Raw genomic sequence first — 16,038 nt, forward strand, 5'->3', positions numbered from 1 at the left:
AAAATAAATTAGCCCATCGTCCAGTCACAAGCAGTAACTTTTAAATGGGATAATCTGGGTCATCCTTGAAATATGAACCTATGGTCTTCACTATAAAAAGTTGGATGGCACAAAAGAAGTTGTTTACATGTGGGGGTTGCCTAGGATGCTGGTGTGATCCATAATTCATTCCTCTTTCCCTCAAGGAAACAGAAGATAACTGTAAACAGTAACATATAGATATCTCCCTTGTTTCTCCCTTATTATTTTATAACTGTTTTGCATACAGTATTTGTGCAAGCACTGTATATTTTTATATTAAAGCTTAAAATCTCTAATAAGTTTGACCCTTCTATGCTCTAAAAAATCCATACCATTTCAGAGAGTGTGTGACCTTTTGACAGTAACATATTTTGGGGACTCATCACCCTGTGTTTATTAAGTGGTGGCAGTGTGTTAAGAAATTGGGATGTGCTGAAATGTGTCAGGGTGTGATTTATGCTCACTTTACAGTCTAGAGCAGAGGTTGAGTTTTGTATTGAGTGAGAGGAGATAAATTAACCCTTGCAGGTGCACCCCACTTCACGTACTGAGAAGTGTGTACGTGACAGTGTGTTTCCGACCATTAGTGAATCTATTAATTGGAGTTAATGTGTTAGTGTTCTAACATGCCACCTGTGTCAAGAATGGATGTGTAAATAAGGTCTGAAATCTTACTTAGTGAGGTACTAAAAGTGGCAGATCGCATGCTTGCTATGGGGCCCGTGAGTCAGGGCTGACACAAAGCTCCACACTGCCCAGTATGACACTTTCAACTGTATCTGCATCCTCAGCGCAGCAGGCATGATGACATCACTACATTGCAACTGCTCTGCAGTGCTTCAGTCCACGTGCTGCAGAGACCGGGGGAACAGGGTGAGGTGTTTTTTTTAATCAATGAGTACACTGTGGAGGCCATTATAATATTTACAGGACTACTGTATGTGGGGGTCATTACGTAGTTTGGAGGGCTATGTGGAGGCCAGTTATACTGTTTGGAGGGCTATGTGGGGAGATATTATACTGTTTGGAAGGCGTCACTTACCTCCTTCTCTGCACATGAATTGGGGTTGAACCTGCAAGGGTCAATCTATCTCCCTTCACTCAGTCCAGCATTCAACCTCTGTCATATGCTGTAATGGGAGCATAAGTCACACCCCGACACAGACCATCCACCCCGCTTCATACACGCTGCCACCACTCACCGAACACACGGGCGATGAGTCCCGGAAATTCTACCACTATATGCCAATCACCAGGAGCACACACTCTAAGGCTATGGATTCTATAGAGCAGAGGTCCCCAACTCCAGTCCTCAAGGCCCACCAACAGGTCATGTTTTCAGGATTTCCTTTGCATTGCACAGGTGATGCAATTATTACCTGGGCAAGACTAAGGAAATCCTGAAAACATGACATGTTGGTGGGCCTTGAGGACTGGAGTTGGGGACCTCTGCTATAGAGCATACAAGGTTCAAACTTATTAACGTTGTAAGCTTTAATAGAAAAGGTAACAGTGCTTACAATAGCAGGATATAAAATATGGAAATAAAAAGTGACATACAAATATGCAAAACAGTTAAAAATAAAGGGAGAAAACTTACAGAAATATCTAAACTTTGCAGTCTGGCATTCTGCTCCCTGAGGGGGGGGGGGGTGAATATGGAATGGCTCACATCAGTTTGACAGCCCGTCAATCTGTGAACATCTTTCTATGTGTAGAGGCCTAATTTATAGAGTCAGCCCGGGAGGTCAGATTTCTAGACCAGCCTCTCAGGTTAATATTCTAACCCTTAGTTTGTGACTGGATCCTGGCTATTTTACCATTGAATATATCATTTTTCTTTGAACCTATTTGAGTGACCTTTCTCATAGTAAATAGTGTCATGCTGCAATTGGCGTGTCTGTTCAAAAGAGTCAGAAGGTGTGAAATGTTTCCACTTGTGTGTGTTCAGGATATCCCCCCCTGGGGTAAGACTAGAACGACTGCCTTTTTCTCAGGATAACATACAGTACGTCATGACCTTTGTGAAGAGCTGCAGCCTAAGACAGATGCTAAGATACTGCTGGTCATACATCCATACATATACATATTCCACTACAGAAGGCTATCAGCATAACCTTCCAAACAGTATAATGGCACACCCCATAGCCCTCCCAACAGTATAATAGTTCCAACATAGCCCTCCAAACAGTAAAATTGGCCTCCACATAGCCCTCCAAGCAATATAATGACCCCCACATAGCCCTCTAAATTTTATAATGGCCTCCACATTGTACTCATTGATTAAAAGGGCTATGTTGGAGGGCTATGTAGGGGTTATTACACAGTTTTGAGGTCTATGTGGGGAGCTATTATACTGTTTGGATTGCTATGTGGGGCCATTTTACTGTTTGAAGGAATATGTGGGGGCCAATTTATTATTTAAAAGACTATGTGGGGCCATTATACTGTGTGATGGATTATGTGGGGGCAATTTTACTGTTTGACAAGCTATTTGTGGCCCATTATACAGTGTGATTGGCTATGTGGGGGCCATCATACCGTTTGCGGGGCTATGTGGGGGGATTAAACTGTTTGGAGGGCTATATGGGGGCCATTATACAGTGTGGAGGGTTGAGTGGAGGCCATAATACTGTGTGGAAGCCATTAAACTGTATGGAGGGCTGTGTGGGAGCCATCATATTCTGTGGAGGGCTGTGGGGTCTCATACTGAGGGGGGACTGTTTTGGGGCCATCCTGTGTGTGGGGAACGGTGGGGGTCATACTGTGTGTGTGTGGGACTGTGAGGCCATCATACTGTGTTGTGGGGATCACCGTTAGCATCTCTTTGGGGTTTTCATACTTTGTGGGGGGGTACTGTAGGGTCATCATACTGTGCCTGTGGAGGGTATTGTGGAGGAATTCACTATGAGGGTATCGTACTGTGTTTGGGGAAACTTTTCCTGGCATAGCACATTATGGGGGCCATGAAAGAGGAATCTTAATGTGTGGGAAAACTAAGGGGCTTCAATAGGAGCAAAATTATTTAGTAAGGGCTGCAAAGATGCAAGGTGTGCTCTTCTATGACCCCATCAAACATTTTTTTGATGGAAGATGGACAGGTGGCCCAATTAGGACTTCTCCTATGGGGCCCCATGATTTTTATGTAGTCCCCTGACCTTACCCCCTCCTTGTTGCAAGAGAAGTGCTGCCCTTATAGCAACCTAACTAAAAAGATCAGACCAGACTTTCTTTTTTCTTACATTTGTACAAGTAAGGGTAAGTTCACATTTGCGTATTTGTGTGCAGCGTATCATCTGCATGCGCAAACGCATGCAAAAATGCTTGCAAACGCATGCTTACGCAGCGTTTTTGATCCGCATCATCTTACGCACGACACCAAAAAAACGCTGCATGTGCATGCGCTTGCATGCGTTTTTGCATGCGTTTGCGTTGTTTATGCTCATGCGTTCGATGTTTCCAGTGTTTTCCAGTAGCTTTCATTGACATCAGACACCCAATGGGCGTGTCTCATGGAATTTTTATATATATATAGGCACACTGTACTGATGAAACCATAGTCTTTGGCTGCTGTACCAAGCTGCAAGATGGATCTTGACATGGACAGCTTCTATGAAGATCTGGATTTACAATTGAAATTGGCTGATGCCTTTGCTTTTGCTTGTCAAGAACAAAGAAGAAGTGAACGACGGAGAAGACTTTGTCCTCGCTATTGGCAACAATCCATCCTTGAACTCCGAGAGAGCCGTGGAGCATACCACTCTTGTACACAGAGCTGCGGCAAAACCCAGAGAAGTTTTTAGACTATACGAGGATGACAGAATAGAGCTTTGTTGCAACGTGTCCAAGGATCAATCGCCAGGCAGGACACACAGCTCCGTCGAGCAATTCCACCCTGAGGAACGTAATTTTGAAAAACAAACACCTGTCATTTGTATTACTGTAATAAAAGCCATGTACTGATTTTTTTCCCAAAAGCCTTTTTTTTTTTTTTTTTTTAATTTTTTTTCTCATTTTCTGTTCCACAGATTCCTGGCTACTGGAGATACATATCATCCCTCCATTTTCAAATCAGGATTGGAGTCTCCATACTGTCTGTCTGGGATTATTGGAGACACCTGCCGTGCTTTAGGTGAAGTTCTGCATCTAGAATTCCTCCCCCAACCCACAACTGAAATTTGGTTGCAAAATGCTGCCAAATTCCAGGAAATGTGTAATTTTTCTAACTGCTTGGGGGCTGTTAATTTTCCTAACTGCTTGGGGGCTGTGGATGGCAAACACATTAGGATTATGAAACCTTCCGGTAGTAGAACTGAGTACTTCAATTATAAAAAATACTATTCCATTCTTCTAATGGCGATTGCCGATGCTGAGTGTAGATTTGTCGCCGTAGACATTGGCTCATTTGGACAAGGAAATGACTCACAAACTTTCAAAGACTTGGATATGGGCCATCGATTGTATGGTAATTATTTTAATTTCCCACAGCCACAACCTCTTTCCAACAATGAAGGACCACCAATGCCATTTGTTGTGGTTGGGGATGAGACCTTCCAAATTTGTGCCAACCTCCTAAAACCTTATTCAAGTCGGGACTTAAATCACACAAAAATTTTTTTACAAGTACCAACTGACAAGGACACGAAGAACTGTGGAGTGTGCCTTTGGATTGTTTTTTATGTAAATGGCGCATTTTGGGAACATCTATTAATCTAAAAATTGAAACTACTGATAAGGTTGTGAAAGCATATGTTCTTCTAAACAACTACATCATGGCAAAAGAGCGGCCCAACTTAGAAACTGAGGAACCTGTTACATTGCATGATTACCAAAGTCACCCTCTGAGGACTACTGTGGAAGTTGCCCAGATTAGAGATAAGTTTGCTGCTTACTTTGTGTCTCATAATGGACGTGTGGAATGGCAAGACCGAATGGTTTAAGCAGCTAAGTTAAATTTACCTGTAATTTTAAAATGTATCTGTAAATTGATATTGTACATGTTATGTTAAAATGTACATGTTATGCTAAAATGTACATGTAATTTTAAAATGTACCTGTTATATTAAAATTTACCTGTTCTATTCAAATGAACCTGTTATACTAAAATGTTCCATTAAAACTTATAAGTTCACTCAAAAATACAATAGACACATGTACAGTATATACTCGAGTATAAGCCGACCTGAGTATAAGCCGAGACCCCTAATTTTGCCACAAAAAACTGGGAAAACTTATTGCCTCAAGTATAAGCCTAGGGTGGGAAATGCAGCAGCTACTGGTAAATTTCAAAAATAAAAATAGACACCAATAAAAGTAAAATTCATTGAGACATCAGTAGGTTAAATGTTTTTGAATATCCATATTGAATCAGGAGCTCCATAAGATGCTCCATACAAAATACACCTCATATAATGCTCCATAAAGTTCATGATGGGACCCATAAGGTGCTCCATAAAGTTCATGATGAACTCCATAAGATGCTCCATATAAAAATACGCCCCATATAATGCTGCATAAAGGTTAATGATGGCCCCATAAGATTCTCCATACAAAAATATGTCCCATAAAATGCTCCATACAGTTCATCATGGGCCCCATAAGATGCTCCATACAAAATACGCCACATATAATGCTCCATAAAGTTCTTGATGGGCCCCATAAGATGCTCCATACAAAAATATGCCCCACATTATGCTGCACAAAGGTTAATAATGGCCCCATAAGATGCTCCATATTAAAATATGCCCCATATAATGCTGCATAAAAGGTTAATGATGGCCCCATACGATGTTCCATAAAATAATATGCCCCATATGCTGCTCCATAAAGGTTGATGGCCCCATAAGATGCTCCATAGAATAATATGCCCCATAAGATGCTCCATAGAATAATATGCCCCATAAGATGCTCCATAGAATAATATGCCCCGTATGCTGCTGCTACAATAAAAAAAAATGACATAATCATGCCGGAGTCGCTGCTGGCTCAGGCCCCCGGCACTTGAGATATTCACCTGTCCCCGTTCCACCGCCGTGCGGCGTTGTGTCTTCCGAGTCTCTGCAGTGACTGTTCAGGCAGAGGGCACGAACTAAACACGTCATCACACCCTCTGACCTGAACATCACAGCCAGAGGACGCGGAAGACACAGTGCGCCTGTGGAACTGGGACAGGTGAATATCACATGGCTCAACCTCCCCCGGTATACTCACCCTCCTGGCGCGGTGTTTGCACTTCCCTGATTCATCCCGGGGTCTGCAGCTCCTTCCAGTGCTAAGCGGTCACATGGTACCGCTCACTAAAGTAATGAATATGCGCTACACACCTATGGGAGTGGAGTCGCGTACATATTCATTACTTTAATGAGCGGTACCACGTGACGGCTGAACACAGGAAGAGCTGCCGGCGTCGAGACCATCTGAGAAGCAGAGACCGCATCGGGAGGGGTGAGTATGATGTTACTGCCGCCACTCTTGCCGCTCGACCCCCTGGGATAATGATTCTAGTATAAGCCGAGAAGGGCACTTTCAGCCTAAAAAAATGGGCTGAAAATCTCGGCTTATACTCGAGTATACACGGCACGTGTTTGCAGCGGCAGCGCAAAAATCAAAGAAAACACAAGATATTGTGGAAAAAAATACAAATTTTATTTACAATAATAACAAAAAAAAGGATGGTAAGGTTCGGGGTGGTGATTGGGTTTACGGTCAGGGTGTATCAGAGGGTGAAATGGGGTGCACCGTGGAGGTTTGGAGCTGTGAGGATTGGGTGGTAGTTGAGGAAGGGGTTACAGGGGAAGGGGAAACAAATTGAAGGATTGGATCAGTGATGGAAGTGGACACATTGGGGAAGCAAGATTGTGAAACATTTGTAGGTGAGGGTGGAGGTGGTGGGTCCAATTTTGGGAGGGATTTCGGGCTCCGGGTCTTTGTCCTGGTCCTAAGATGATGCCTTTTGGTCCTCTTTTTTGTTGGCCCAGTGGGAGTGGTTGCCTCTGTCAAAGTCATTGGCCATGGTGCTAGAGTTGGCAAGGGTGCTGACAGGGGTGCTGGAGTGGGCATGGGTGCTGGAGTGTGCAGGGGTGCAGGAGTGGGAAGGAGTGCTGGATTCGGCAGCGTGGTGGATTGGTGAACTGGAGGCGGTGGTGGTAGAGGAGGAGAGTTCGGTGCTGTGGAAGTTGGAAAGATGATCATCTGCTGATAATATCCTCCAGCCTGTAGATTGAAGCTTTGGGACTGCTGTTGCTGAAATGCGTAGCTATAAGCAGCCTGGCAGGACTGCATGACGTCCAGCTGGAGTTGAGGCGTAAGATTTTCTGACACGCTCCGCTCAAAGGCTGAAAAAAATGTTGCGCTGGTCTCTCCAAGTCGGCTTTCAGGCGGTCGAGGTGTTTGTTGACATCCTGTAAAAGTGTGTTCACATGGGTGAACCCACTCTTCAGTCTATCACCAAGCACCCTATTTCCATCCTGGAAGACCGAGCTTAAGTGGATAAACTCGGGCATGCATATCCTCTCCCAGGCCCTCTGCTGCTGACGAGAAGACCCAGCAGAGGAAGAGGGCTGGAAGAGGGGAAAACTAGATGGACTGGCTGCCTTTTCCCCAGCCTGTGAAGCCTGCCAGGTTGCTCCATCGCTGGTGGATGATTGGGACTGCGGTTCGGTGGCTGGTCGATGAGGGGTCGCTTCAACAGAGGATGATCCAGATTGTGTTATGCTGCACCAGGTTCTGTGTGGAAAAGAAAAAAAAACATATTGGTAAAAACATGTATTTACATATTGTGCTGTGTTGTGCTGCTCCAGGTTCTGTGTGGAAAAGAAAATCAAACATTTAAAAAAAAAAATATATCTAATATATAAAGCTGAATGTGTGTGTGTGTGTGTGTGTGTGTATGTGTGTATGTCTGGGATTGGCATCTGCACCATCGCAGCTACAGCCACAAAAGTTTGCACAGTCACACGTCTGGGAACCGAGAGCGTCATTGGATATGTTGTGAGGCGTTCCAATTCACGAAACAATTTTGCCCCTATCTACATAATGGGGAAAAAGTGAAAGGAAAAGTGTTGGGAGGAAAATTGACAACTGCCAGATGTGAACAAGGGGGACTTAAAGAATGAGAGCGATGTGCCAAAGAGTATATACCGTACAGTTGCTAAGGTGGGGCCCCGACATGGGATACTCACCACACACGGGGATATTAACACACACACAAAATGCGCCACACACTACTACGTGCTTGAACACATATACCACCCTCAGCACACATTTCACCACACATACACCAACCTCGCCACATAAAAGTCAAAACACAAAAATCGCCACTCAAAACTCGCCACGTGCAAAATTCGCCACATGCAAAACTAAGCTCACGCAAAACTTGCCACATGTGCAAAACTCACCTCATGGAAAACTCGCCACACGCAAAACTTGCACACGCGGAAAAATTGCCACATGCACAAAAGTTGCAACACATGCAAAAGTTGCCTCACACAAAACTTGCACATACTCAAAACGCACCACACATAAAACTCGCCATGCACAAAACTCGCCATGCGCCAAACTTGCTGCACACAACTTGCTACACTACCTGTCACATGCAACTTGACACACAAAAAGTTGCTACACACATGTCGCCACACAAAACTCATCTCACAAAAGTCGCTACATGCATGTCGCCACACGCAACTCAACACACACAACTTGATACATGAAACACAAGTCTGGTATAATCCTTCAAAAATAAAAATCTGATTAATAAGCAGACAAACTACAAGAGCAACAAATGTACCATATAGGAAATACGGCAGCTGTCAGTCACATGACCTGTCTATTATGTTTATGTGTGAGCTAATATATACTGCCAGGGGGAGGGCATCCTGTTGGCTGGGGATTTATTAGGCTGCCAATAGCAACCAATCACAGCTCAGCTTCTAATTTGCTACAGTTAATTAATCTGAGCTCTGATTTGTTAATATAGGCAAAAAAGGACATTCTCAGTATAACAAAGCTTGTGTGAGGTAATAGCATGTCAGTTCGTGGAAAGTGGAAAGTAGTCAGTTGGTGGAAAGGCTGATGTCAGTCACATTACCTCTATGTGAGAGGATATAGAAACTGCCAGTTACAGACTATTTTTACCACAATAATTACTCATAAAGAAGAAGAATTCCATGGCATGAATGTCAGCTGATGCGAAAAGAAAAGCTGCATTACGGGACAATCAAAAACGTGAAGACCGAGAAACAAGACTGACACACATGAGAACAGCAGAACTTTCTGACTAGAGGGAATCGAGGTTTGCAGACAAGAGAACAAGAGCTGCTTCCTCAAGGGCCAATGAACTTTCTGAGGAGAGCAAAGCGAGGCTTGCAGACATGAAAACAAGAGCTGCTTCCTCAAGAACCAATGAACTTTCTGAGGAGAGGGAAGCGAGGCTTGCAGACATGAAAACAAGAGCTGCTTCCTCAAGAGCCAACTAACTTTCTGAGAAGAGGGAAGCGAGGCTTGCAGACATGTTTACAAAGGCTCTCGAATAAGTAGTAGAAGATTACTTCACATTACTTGGCAAATTTAGTTAAATCTGTGTGGAATATATCTGGTGTTAAAATATATGTTGTGAAATGCTTCTATTAGCTTAGTTTTAGCCTTTTAATAATTACATTTCTATCTATTTGTGTTGTGGTTTTTGTGTGCAGAATAAATTTTTGTTAACACATTCTATTTTGCTAACAGCAGTTATTAACCCGGGGCGAAGCCGGGTAGTACAGCTAGTACCTAGTACGTTATATACGTGAACATTTGCAGTTCACGTTCTCCCTTGTTTCCCTGCTACTGACTCGTATGTCATAATAAAGGATTGGAATTTTAAGGACGGTGAGTGCTCTTCATTATTCTCTTTCGTCTGGATATATATAGTTACGTTTGCTGAGCAAGCGCAGGCCTCAGGAAAGCAAGGTTCTTGTGGATTTGGATTTTCGTAACCTTGGTGCAGCACCACTTTTAGCCTGATTCTCCTCTCTCATGTCCTTGTTGAAGCGGTCCTTCATCGAACGCCACCAGATTTTGATTCTCTTCACTGTGATGAGAAAAAAAAGGAAAAATTTAATTAGAAAAAAAGTATTAACATTTTCACTGCCACATCAGACCAAATTGCAATACTTACCAAAATCATTTCTAGCGCGTGGCGTAGCATGGTCCCAATCAGCCAGCAGCGATGTTGCCACTTATTCCCAGAGTCATCGTGTGACGCCCCAGGGTCATGGAGTCACAGTGGCATCGCTTTTGTAAGAGGGTGCTGTTATGGACAGTAAGGAACATGCTGTCACTTTAAGAGACTGCACCCCCTTGTCTGGTGTGATGGAATGTTCTGCTTCTCCCCTGCAAGAGGCTGTGTGAATGAGCTGGACTGTGCAGAGGGTGGAGGTGGAGACTGAACAGCCTGTGTGAGCTGAAGCTGCTGCAGAGAGAACTTTGTGCTGTTTTCTGCAAGAGAGGACCCACAGCCTGTAACAGAGTGGACTTGTGAGATTTGACAGACTTTTACGGGTGCAGCGATAGTGGCTGTCCTGTGTGAGTTTGAGAAGCCACGAAAATACAGAGAAAGGGATTTACAGTTTCCAGGAGCACCTCCAGGACCCAGAAGCAAAAATCAGACCATGCTTCACGGAGCTGGCAGAAAGCCATGCGCACCACCATATTGGACTGTTGGGGGCCCCCCGGGACTGGATCTGAGTCCCCAACATCACCGTGAGTTTGTTCCTGTTTTGTGCAAGTGTCAGGGCCTAGTATAGGCTTCAATAGTCAGAACACGGCAGCCGTCATGCCGGCTTAGTAAAGGCCAGGTAGGATATATACAGAGTAGCATCATTATTTGTTTATTGTTTGCATTTACTTGTGTGACGTATGTTGATTCTGTAACAGTTGGAGCAGTGTGCTATTTTACGGAAAAGCTAAAGAATATAACTCTTGTAAATTATGTTTTACCATTGCATACCCCTGTTTGCATCTTCCTCATCCACTTGATTCCTTGCCTTCCAATAAATCTACCCTTTGTTGTTTGCACCTCATCTTGTGTACGGTAGTCTTCCTGCACCGTGGTGGTCCCCCGGCCATCGCTTCAAGTAGCCCTGCAAGCAGGGAACTGTCACCAAAATGGAGGCAGGAGACAGCAACGGCGGGAATGCTAATGTTAATGGAGATGCTGTGGGCATTGGTGGAACCCCTGCAAGGACACTCCCTATGGGCACTATATTTAGCGTGCTACCAGAGTTTGACAGCAATAATATGCCACTGTCTGTCCCAGCTGCAAAGCAAGAAGATTTATAACATCAGCCCAGACCTTGAAGCGGACATTGCTTTAACTGTCCTAGAGGGAGAAGCCCGTAGAAACGTCTGCCTACAACCAGAACTCACCCGCAGAACCCTGAAGAAGCTAGTGAAGTTCTTGGAAGACATCTACGGCGAGACTGCTAGCGCCGGACACCTTCGCGCCAAATTTTTCTCTAGGCTGCAGCGGGAAGAAGAAAAAATGTCCTGGCCGCACCTTGTACTGTATGAGCGGTCACGTGGGGCCGCTGATTACAATCAGGGGATCGCGCCGGCTCCAAACCCACCCTGACGCGGGGTGGGTTTGGAGCCAGCGCAATCCCTTGAGTATCACTGGTATGTTTACATTTCTATCTGTACACAGCATGTTCCTAACCTAAAATGTGACATTGCTACACTACTACGGATGTGGAACTCTCTGTACACTAAGCCCTATGTGCTTTATGTGCCATTATATACCGTGTTTATACATGGGGATTGCTACTGTGCTCCTTGTTTCGATGCTGTGTGTTGCCACATATCCCCCAATTCTTTGTCTTATATTTATTGAATACAATTTTCTATGAATTTCTATATACTTGGACTATGGCACTATTTCCTGTTTAGTGGTTTAGCTTTATGCGAGCATTAGTGTGTCCCACCCTTTTTTAGTTACAGGCTCACTATATGGGACGTTTCCCAATGATAACATGATTAGACATTCGTATTATTGCCTGTTGTGTTTGCCTTGCTTTCAATCCGTCTACAAGGTGTAGATTGAGAGTGGGGCGTCTGCCCCTAGAGTACTTCACAGAAATATGCTGTGACCCTGCCGGTCTGAGATCTGTTCTACGCCATTGTTGCCTGAAGGCACTACTCCACTTCCTGAATCTGTCATGCCTGATAGTGAAATTGATGACGAGTGGTGGACCGTCCCTGACACAGTAGGGGGTCCTCCTGCAGCAAGTGTTCCTCTGGAAGATAGTCAAGCTTTGCCTGACAGCCAAGAGCTCTGGAGATCCCAGAGGTCTAATGCAGGGGTTCCACCAGTCCGATATGTAGAACAGTATGCTCTGTCTGTTTTTCCAACTTTGTCGCCTCCTCTATAGGTGCTGTTTCTGCATTACACGTTCCTTCATTACACTTTGACCTTGAGGCTGTGATGGCCAAGGATGACCATCATTAAGAAGGGAGGCATGTAAGAGGGTGGTGCTGTTATGGACAGTAAGGAACATGCTGTCACTTTAAGAGACTGCACCCCCTTGTCTGGTGTGATGGAATGTTCTGCTTCTCCCCTGCAAGAGGCTGTGTGCATGAGCTGGACTGTGCAGAGGGTGGGGGTGAAGCCTGAGCAGCCTGTGTGAGCTGAAGCAGCTGCAGATATAACTTTGTGCTGCTTTCTGCAAGAGAGGAAGTCATAATAAAGGATTGGAATTTTAAGGACGGTGAGTGCTCTTCATTATTTTCTTTCGTCTGAATATATATAGTTACGTTTGCTGAGGAAGTGCAGGCCTCAGGAAAGCAGGCCTCAGGAAAGCAAGGTTCTTGTGGATTTGTATTCTCGTAACCTTGGTGCAGCACCACTTTTAGCCTGATTCTCCTCTCTCATGTCCTTGTTGAAGCGGTCCTTCATCGAACGCCACCGGATTTTGATTCTCTTCACTGTGATTGGAAAAAAAAGGAAAAAATTAATAAGAAAAAAAATACATTAACATTTTCACTGCCACGTCAGACCAAATTGCAATACTTACCAAAATCATTTCTAGCGCGTGGCGTAGCATGGTCCCAATCAGCCAGCAGCGATGTTGCCACTTATTCCCAGAGTCATCATGTGATGCCCCAGGGTCATGGAGTCACAGTGGCATCGCTTTTGTAAGAGGGTGCTGTTATGGACAGTAAGGAACATGCTGTCACTTTAAGAGACTGCACCCCCTTGTCTGGTGTGATGGAATGTTCTGCTTCTCCCCTGCAAGAGGCTGTGTGAATGAGCTGGACTGTGCAGAGGGTGGAGGTGGAGCCTGAACAGCCTGTGTGAGCTGAAGCTGCTGCAGAGAGAACTTTGTGCTGTTTTCTGCAAGAGAGGACCCACAGCCTGTAACAGAGTGGACTTGTGAGATTTGACAGACTTTTACCCTTTTAATTGGGCGCCCAGGGCCACGGACCGTGTCGCAGCCACCGTGACATCCCCTTTAAGTACCAGACTCGGTACTGAGTACCCCACGGCCCAGGCAGGCGACTCAGTCAAATCACCACATTGTTGGAGTGCTGGCACAATGGTCAAGGGTGTCCCACAACGGTACTCGCTCTTGGACAAGGCTGATGAGTTTCTCATTGTCAATATCTTGATTGGCTTCTTCCCATTGTGGAACCTATAGATCAAATAGAACAAAAATAAATTTTAAGTAAAACTGAAAACAAATTCTATTACAGCTCTGCTGAAAAGACTACTTACACCCAGTCTTTCCTCCTGAGACACACAGGCCCGACCTCTGGAAGCTTCATTTTCACTTGACTACTCCAGCTCATCCCCACTGGAAGGTACCTGTAAAGAAAATACATGATTTACCACATGTATAGTATTGCCAGTCAATACATACCAATCAGTAATCAAATGTGATTACATAATCAGCGTCATGTCCGCCTTTGGAAGCTTCAGTGGAGGACATCTTGTAATAGCTGGCAGCAGTCAAGTGAAACACTGGAGAAAAGAACAGAGAAGAAAAATTAAAGTTGTTAAGAGCCAAACAATATGTTGGCAAAAAAAAAATGGACACCAATACTTACATTACAGGCAGTAGTCGAACAGCACATCAGTCAGCACAGGCCAGGGACAGGCGGCAGCACCAGGAGACAACCACAGCACCAGGAGACAACCGCAGCATCAGGAGACAACCGCAGCACCGGCAGAGTCGACCAGTCTACAAGTAACAGAAAAAGCAGGGAGACAGACATTTTCTAACGTTCTATACTTACGTAGACTGTGTTGTCCTCACCAGGACAGCCAACAGCACCAGCAGACACCTGCAGAACCAGGAGAGAACCGCTGCACCAGGAGACAACCGTTGCACCAGGAGAGAACCACAGCACCAGAGTCGACCAGTCTAAAAAGACAAAAAAATTAGTACAAAGTCCATACTGCAGTGAGAGAGACATTTTCAAAGGTTCTATACTTACATAGCCAGTGTGCTCTCGTCCAGAGTCCATATAGTAATGGCCTTGCAGTGCCCACACCCTCTTTTTATATACATTTGTTTTGGGAGTGGCTGAAACCATTTCCTGGACCTTCTCATTATGAAGTGCGCATGCGTATCGAACGCATGTCCTTGCGTACATTTGCCTTCCCATAGACAGTAATGCGTTGTTTTGACACACTCCATCCGCAGTAATCCGCATGCTGATGATGCCTCAAAAAATGCGAATGCATGCAAACGCATGTCGCTGCGTATGCCATGATAAAGATAGGTACGCATGATGCATGCGAATCTGTGCGGATGATAAGCTGCAAATGTGAAACTGCCCTAAGAAGGATTATATGTATCTTTTGAGTAGGATTCATCTTTAACCCCTTTACCCCCAAGGGTGGTTTGCACGTTAATGACCGGGCTAATTTTTACAATTCTGACCACTGTCACTTTATGAGGTTATAATTCTGGAACGCTTCAACGGATCCCAGTGAATCTGACATTTTTTCTCGTGACATATTGTACTTCATGACAATGGTAAAAATTCTTTGATAGTACCTGCGTCTATTTGTGAAAAAAACGGAAATTTGGCGAAAATTATGAAAATTTCGCAATTTTCCAACTTTGAATTTTTATGCAATTAAATCACAGAGATACGTCACACAAAATACTTAATAAGTAACATTTCCCACATGTCTACTTTACATCAGCACAATTTTGGAACCAAAATTTTTTTTTGTTAGGGAGTTATAAGGGTGAAAAGTTGACCAGCAATTTCTCATTTCTACAACACCATTTTTTTTTAGGGACCACATCTCATTTGAAGTCATTTTGAGGGCTCTATATGATAGAAAATACCAAAGTGTGACACCATTCTAAAAATCTACACCCCTCAAGGTGCTCAAAACCACATTCAAGAAGTTTATTAACCCTTCTGGTGCTTCACAGGAATTTTTTGAATGTTTAAATAAAAATGAACATTTAACTTTTTTTCACAAAAAAATTTAATTCAGCTCCAATTTGTTTTATTTTACCAAGGGTAACAGGAGAAAATGGACCCCAAACATTGTTGTACAATTTGTCCTGAGTACGCCAATACCCCACATGTGGGGGTAAACCATTGTTTGGGCGCATGGCAGAGCTCGGAAGCGAAGGAGCGCCATTTGACTTCTCAATGCAAAATTGACTGGAATTGAGATGGGACGCCATGTTTCGTTTGGAGAGCCCCTGATGTGCCTAAACATTGAAACCCCCCACAAGTGACACCATTTTGGAAAGTAGACCCCTTAAGGAACTTATCTAGAGGTGTGGTGAGCTCTTTGACCCACCAAGTGCTTCACAGAAGTTTATAATGTAGAACCGTAAAAATAAAAAATCATATTTTTTCACAAATTATCTTTTCGCCCCCAATTTTTTATTTTTCCAAGGGTAAGAGAAGAAATTGGACCCCAAAAGTTGTTGTACAATTTGTCCTGAGTACGCTGATACCCCATACGTGGGTGTAAACCACTGTGTGGGCGGATGAGAGAGCTCGGAA

This window comes from Ranitomeya imitator, chromosome 2, assembly GCF_032444005.1.
Source record: "Ranitomeya imitator isolate aRanImi1 chromosome 2, aRanImi1.pri, whole genome shotgun sequence".
NCBI classification, from domain to species: domain Eukaryota; kingdom Metazoa; phylum Chordata; class Amphibia; order Anura; family Dendrobatidae; genus Ranitomeya; species Ranitomeya imitator.